Below are 7,611 nucleotides of genomic sequence, written 5' to 3'. Positions count from 1 at the left end.
GATGAAAAGAATTCTAATTCTCTATTTATTTGTAATACCTGGCATGTGAACCTCTAGCTGGCTCAAGCAGTTCTGATGAAATGCAGGACAATGACATCTTGAAAGGTGGTGACAGTATATCCACTTGAAAAGTAATTGCTCCTGGCTCCACGCACAATCACTTCAAGATGGAAAATACATTCAGAATAGCAAATGCCAAGCATGTTTCTAATCCACCTTGAGTCCCTTCCTTATCATTTTACGGAGGCAGGTGGGATAAAAATAATGCCAAAAAACATGATTTATCACATCAAACCTTAGTTTCCAGTAAGTGTTCTATATTATCTTATCTCTTTGCATCTCTCTCTTTCTCTCTTTAGTTCTCTTTCAATCATTCTGTAATGCTTTTCTTCTTTTCCTATACAGAGCTCCCACCCAAAACTATTAACTGAATTCATTTTTAAAAGATTAACTAATCCTTTGAAATGTAAAGTTTTGAAGACATTTTGTCTTTTTTTTTGAAATTAATTTAGTTTGATAGGTTTCAAGAATGTTGACTCAACTGAATTCATTTTATTTTTAAAATATGTAATGCTTGATGTGTACAAAAGAATATATGTAACATATATGTAAGACATGTAGTGAACTACTAAGAACCCATGAAACTTCCTCCATTTTATTTAAGCTATTATTAATATTATTGCATTCACTTGTTTCTCCCCTCTCAACCCTATAGCCCTGTTTTCCCCTCAGCCCCTGAAGTAGCCATTATTCTAAATTTTGTTTTTATCATTCTCTGCTATTCTATGATTAGTTTGTCTCCTATGTATACAGTCCCAAACAACGTATTATTTAGTTTTGATTTTATTAAAAGGGTTTCATAGTATACATAGTTTTTGTGGTACTGGCTTCTTTCACTCAATAGTATTATATTTAAATTCATCCTTTTGTTGCAAGAGCTGAACTTCATTCATTTTCACTACTGTCTAATATTCTATTGTACAAATATGTAACAATTCATTGTGCTATACTTTGATTGATGGACTGAATATGACATGCTTTAAAAATACTTCTTCCAATTTGTGGTATGTCTCTTCATTTTCCCTATGGTATCTTTGAAAGCAATTCTTAATTTTAATTTTCTCAAATATATTTGTTTTTTTGTTTGTTTAGAACTTTGTGACTTATTTAAAATAGCTTTCCTTCCCCAAAGATATAGATATTCCTTCCAAATATTTTAGTTTGACTTTTAAATTTAAGTCTTCAATTTATGAGAAATACGTTTTTGTGAGGGCTATTTTATTAGGGGTATGCCAGTTTAGAATTTTTTTTGTTTGTTTGCTTGTTTTTAATTAAATTTATTGGGGTGACAATTGTTAGTAAAATTACATAGATTTCAGGTGTACAATTCTGTATTACATCATCTATAAATCCCATTCTGTGTTCATCACCCAGTTTATGTTTTTCCTGTTTTAATATTTTTATTATACAAAGATCTTTTCTACCCCTTTGTTTTTTTATCCTTTGTTTTTTTTTAATCTTAAAGTCTTTTTTTCACTTATTTTAATATAGTTATACCAGATTTCTCTTGTTTCATATTTGCCATGTATATTTTCCCCATGTTTTTATACTCAAAATTTCCATGCCCTTATGTTTTGAATGTATCTCTTATAATAAGCATGCACATGGATTTGTCTTCATACAATGTGATTATATTTCAAGGACTGGAAATTATCAATGAAATTTAACTTTCCAGTTAGAACTTTTTTTTATTTTTATTTCATATAACTAGAGGTACTGAGGGTGCTAAAATAACCAATTCGATTCTGTCACACAATTGATTATTACCATAAATATGACTCAGCATGTTTAAACGAAGTTTATCTTATATTCAATCTTTTTCTTTTAGAACAATTTATGAAAACACAGCCATAAATTATACTATGTTTCTTGAATCATGTCAATTCTTATGAAGAAAAATTCTCCAAAGAGAAAACAAAAATGGCTCTATCAAATATAATAACACATTTAACAATATGTCCAATTGGGGACTAATTTAAGCAGGGTAAATACCTAATCACTTAATCATATTCATTTTTGATTTAGCAATTTAGCAAGGAAAATGCAGAGGTGTGAGTAGAGAGCACTTTAGGATATGACCCTGCTACCCTCCTCTCTCACCAAGAGAGTATTTTCTCCTATTAGGAAGCATATTCAAGTAACAATTATTCTGAAGATATGGGCTGATGGAGAAAAGAGACTATTAACAGTGAAACAAAGGCTTCATGCTTGTAGGTTGTAAAAGAAATCTTCTGGTCTTAGTTGGGCTCATCACATAAATAGGTGTCATTGGCTATCGGCTGATTTAGGACGGCCTTGGCTGGATTGACTTGGCTCTAACCTACATGTCTTTCATGCTCTAACAGGCTTGCTAAACATGTTCACATAGACATTACAAAGAGCAAGAGAAACAACCCCAGTATGCAAGCACTCTTTAAGCCTCTCCTTGCATCACACTTGATAGTATGATGCAAAAATGAGTCTCATAATCTGATAATGCAAACATTGCCAAAACAAGTCTCATAATCTGATTGAGTTTAGAGTCAGACTCAGAAGGCATTATAATCATCAAGGCAGAGAGTGAGGACACTGGTAGGGGCCAAGTAGTGGGGCCATTAATGCAATTAGTCTGCCAAGGAGACCAATTTCCTTCCCTAACCGAGAAATGCAGAATATAAGCAAAGAACAAGCCTTTTATAAGAGGATGGAAGGGAACCATCGTCCCCAGGGAAAGGCAAGTTTCAGCTGAGACATGAACTCTCTGGAGGACAAGCTTATCATTTAGTCTGGGCCTCTCACCAATCTTTGCTTGTTTCTTGAATAGCTGGAGCATCTAATTGCCTTGAATCAATTTTTACGAGGAGAAAGAAGGAACCAAGAAGCAGCAGAGCCCTTTGTTTAACTTTGAATCTATGGCAGATAGCAAGATGAAAAAGTGACAATGCCCATAAAGGCATGGTGTATTTCTTCACAGGGTCAGAGAGAGCTTTTGGGAAAAAGACAAGTCCCTTATGACTAAGGAAAGTGTTACTCCTTGATTTGCATAAACTGTGGATATCTCCTTTGAATTTCAGAAAAATTGCACATTGAGAAGTGTAGAAATATTGATAGGGAACCGCTAGATTTCTGAGGCACTACATAGTACTAAAGAGCCTTGATTTAGGATAATGAAATGTATTCATGATTTCCATATTTTATATTTTGGTACATTCCCTTTATTTGTGTGTGTGTACGTGTGTGTGTGTACGTGCGTGTGCACACGCGCATGTGGTCACACTGCGAACTGGATATATAATTTTAGTTTATATGGGTTGGTTACACAGTGTTATCATAATGCATGTTTTTGCATTCATTGGTAGCAAACAGGGCAATAAATCTTAGGAGATTCATATCTAATTTGTGTTGCCATACCAGAATGAAAAGCTAGAATTTCTAAACATATTTTAAGCTGTTTCCTATCTTAATGCATTCATTGTGTCATGTTCTTAGCAGTTTCTCATAGAAGATAGGCTTTCGATGTGCATGTCAGCTTGGGGGAAATCTTTTTCCTATGTATTAGCTGCTGACTCCTTTAATCCTGTTAGAGTTTAATTTTCCTTGATTGATTGTGGTGTTATCACCAGGTGCTGAGTGGCCCTTTCCTATCAGCACATATAAATCCTTTTAGTCCTCTCCAGACTCCAGATGTTACAGAGTTTTCTGAGGTCAGCTTCTTTTGAAGGAGCATTTGCTCTAAGTTTTACCCAACACAGACAGTGAAAGTCAAACTTTTGGGCACAGATATGTTGTTTATTTACATCTGGCTGAGCTGTGGGCAGGACTGAGGCATCTCTAGATGGCCTGTGAGAGTACCAGCAGTTTTCAATGGCTTCTGCATTTTTCAAGGACTTTAAGAAAGCCTTAAATTAAATTGTAAGGTGTTCATTGATTAGCAAGACACTGAACCATAAAAATCTCTATTGTTTCCATTTCTTCCAATTTTACTAAAAAGGCACTTTATTTTATACGTATGACCTGCTTTGTAACTGCTTGTCCTAGGAAACGCTTCCAAGCAATTGCTGAGGTTTGTAATGAAATCAATTTTCACTGATGCCAGGGTCTTTGGTTCCCTGTGAGAGATTCTTCCTGCTCCCAGCTTCCTCTTTCTGTATCTCATCTGTTGGCCATTTCCTGCTAATTACCTTCCTTTACCAAACAAAAGAAAGCCCATTCTGTTCACAGTCAGTTTTGCTACTTGTTAACACCTCTAATTAGTTTTTCAAAAGTTTGATTTAAGAAGAAATTATTGGAAAAATTGAGGTATTTGTGGCTACTGTGGGTTTCAGGCATTAATTAAATAAAGTACAATTTTTATTACTAACAATCAAGTTTGGTGTATATACTGATAATTTTTTAAAACTTATTTATTTCATTAACACTGATCTGGTCACCAAACATGGTCTAAATATTCTGGAGCAAGCTGTGATTTAGGGGTAATTCAGATAAAGTACTTGTCTTCAAAGCCATGAGACTTTACTGTTAGATTTTTTTTCAAGGACCACAAACTCAAAAGTATTCAGGTTGGCCTTACAAAAAAATTGGACCAGGTAGCATTGTACAGATCCCAGGTCAGATCTAAAAATGGGGAAACCGGCGTTATTAAGCACAGCTAGTGTTTCTATGTAAGGAATCTTGGTTTACTACTGTCACGACTTCTGATTTTTCAAGAGGAACTAGAATTTTTGGATTTTTATGCAATACATTTTAATTTATAAATGTTAGTAAACATTTCAGTTAAAACGATGTTTTGAAGTTATGGACCAAGTTTATCGTTCTGTTGTACCATTTTGCAAAGAAGAGTTGCAGATCCAATAATCACTGGCAGTTGATAAGACCATACTGCCTCCTTCAAGATTGATTGTTGACTCCTCACTGAGCTATAGGCTGCATGTATATCATAGTCCATGTATTATACTAGAGATGTTGCTCATTACTTGACCAGAGAGTTAACTTTTATGTGTAGAAATTAAATAATGGACTACTAATTATCAATGGATAAGTGAAAAACAGAAAGTACTTGGAAATGAATGATAATAAAAATAGGAGAAATCAAAACTCGTGGAACATAGCTCAATTTATGTTTAGAGGGAACTTTGCAACCATTTGTACACCAAAGAGAAGAAAAACTGAAATTCAATTATCTAAGTCAACCATGTCAACAGATTAGAAAAGAATAGCAAATTAAACTTGAAAAAGAGAAGGAAGTAATAAAGACTATGGAAGAAATTAAAGAAATGAAAAGTTTACTTTTCAGAAGAGATCAACCCAAGTCAGGAGTTTTTGTTTGTTTGTTTGTTTTGAAAGAACGTGAAGTTAATAAACTCCTGGCAAGATAGATCAAGAAACTAAAAGGCACAATATACCAAAATACAGAATGAAGGCTGGAACACCACCATAACTAAAAGATAATTGAAGAATAGTAAGAAAACCTTTGTGGTTAAAATTTTTGAAAATTTAGGTACAATGGGTAAACTATTGGAAAAACAAATCTTCCAAATCTGGTACAAGAAAAACAAAATCCAATTAGTCTGATAGTTACTAAGAATTCAAGTACGTAATTAAGAATATTTCTACCAAAATAACTTCAGACTCTGAATTTCTTTACCCATGATTTCTACCAAGTGTTTAAGGAAAAAATAAGACCCATTTTACATAAATTACTCCAGATAATAGAAAGAGAAAGATGTCACCTGGCTTCTTTTAATGTAGCCATTATAACCTTAACACTGAAACCTAATGAAGACACTATAAGAAAGAATAATTAGAGGCCACTTTCCCCCCTGAACAATGATGCAACCCTAAACAAAATACTAACAACCAAAACCCAGCAAAATATAACTAGAGTAGCAATATATCATGACAAAATGGAGGTTGTTTCAAGAATGCATGGATGGTACACATTAACAGCTCAATCAATTTAATTCACCACATTGAGAGAATAAAGATAAAGCATTTGTTAAAACTCAATATTCACAATAAAAACATAGCTAACTAGGTATAGAAGGGAACTTTCTTCATCTGATTAATGGCATATAAATAAGCTTTCCTATGATACTGGGAAGGAGACAAAGATATCTGCTATCATAACATCCAATCATTATTGTACTGGAGGCCTAGCCAGCATAATAAAGGAAAAATACAATAAAAGGTTAAAGAACATTAAATGAAGAAATGCAAGTGTCATTATTTGCTGATGAAATGATTGTATATGTAGAAAATCCAAAATAAAAATTATTTGTATTAATAAATGAAAGTATCAAGGTCAATGGATACAAGAACAGTTTAGAGAATCATTTCAATCTTGCAGGCTATCAAGAAACAATTAGAAAATGCTTTCCTTTCAATTGATATCTTCCACTTAGATATTGAAGATCCTACACAATTCCTGCTAGATAAGCTTTCTCTCTGTGATGGAGAGGATCTTAAAATTGATGCTGTGAACACTGTTCACGCTACTTGGTATATTTAAGGTTTTATTCATGCAGCATGTATTTTTTTGTTGTTGCTGTTTAAAAGCACAATTATTTTTACCAAAGTGTTAATAAATGTTGAAATGCAATCAGTTAAAAAAAGGATACAATTTATAACAGCATAAAAAAACTAACACCAATTAAAAATCTAATGAAGGACTTCTAGAACCTCTATAGAGAAAAAAAATCTAAAGAAACTAAAGAAGTTCTTTAAAAATGGAGAGATTTACTATTTTTTACATTGAAAGACTCAGCATATTTAAGATGTTAACACTCCTCAAATTAATCTATAAGTCCAATGAAATCCCTTTAAAAACTGTTATATCTTTGGTGGAAATTAACAAGCTGATAATAAAATTTATATGGGAACAGGGACAAGTGAAGAAGGACGAGAGGGGCCAACAATCTGGAAGATCAAACTCTTTGGCATGACTGCTTAATTATACTACCTATTATCAAGACAAAACCTCAGTAAATAAATCAGAGGGATTATCTGAAGGATAGATAAATAGATCAAAACCAGAATATAGAGTACAAAAAGAGACCACATGCATCAGACACTTGATTTATGACAATAGTGACAATGGAGTAGTAGGTAAAGAATGGTTTTTCAATTAGTGGTTCTGAGTCAATTGAATATTCATATAGAAAAATGCAAACTTTCCCCTATTATCATCTATATAAAATAAATTCCAGGATGATCATGATACTGGAACAAAATATAAATGGCAAAAAAATAAAGCTCTGGGACATAATGTAGGAAAATGCCATTATGTAACTAGGGTAGAAAAAGATTTCTTAAGCAAAAAGCACTGACTGTGAAGAAATGGAAGAGTATGTAGGACTTAATTATCACTAACCACAAATATGCTGGTACCACACTGTTTTTATGCTGGTACCACACTGTTTTTATGCTGGTACCACACTGTTTTGATTACTATAGCCTTGTAGTATGATTTGATGTTGGGTGGTGTGAAACCTCCCACTTTGTTTTTATTTCTCAAGATTGCTGTGGCTATTTGGGGCCTTTTATGGTTCCATATAAATTTTAGGATTATATATT

The sequence above is a fragment of the Rhinolophus sinicus genome, linkage group LG13, assembly GCF_036562045.2.
Source record: "Rhinolophus sinicus isolate RSC01 linkage group LG13, ASM3656204v1, whole genome shotgun sequence".
Classification (NCBI taxonomy): Eukaryota; Metazoa; Chordata; class Mammalia; order Chiroptera; family Rhinolophidae; genus Rhinolophus; species Rhinolophus sinicus.
This window is presented reverse-complemented; position numbering follows the sequence as displayed.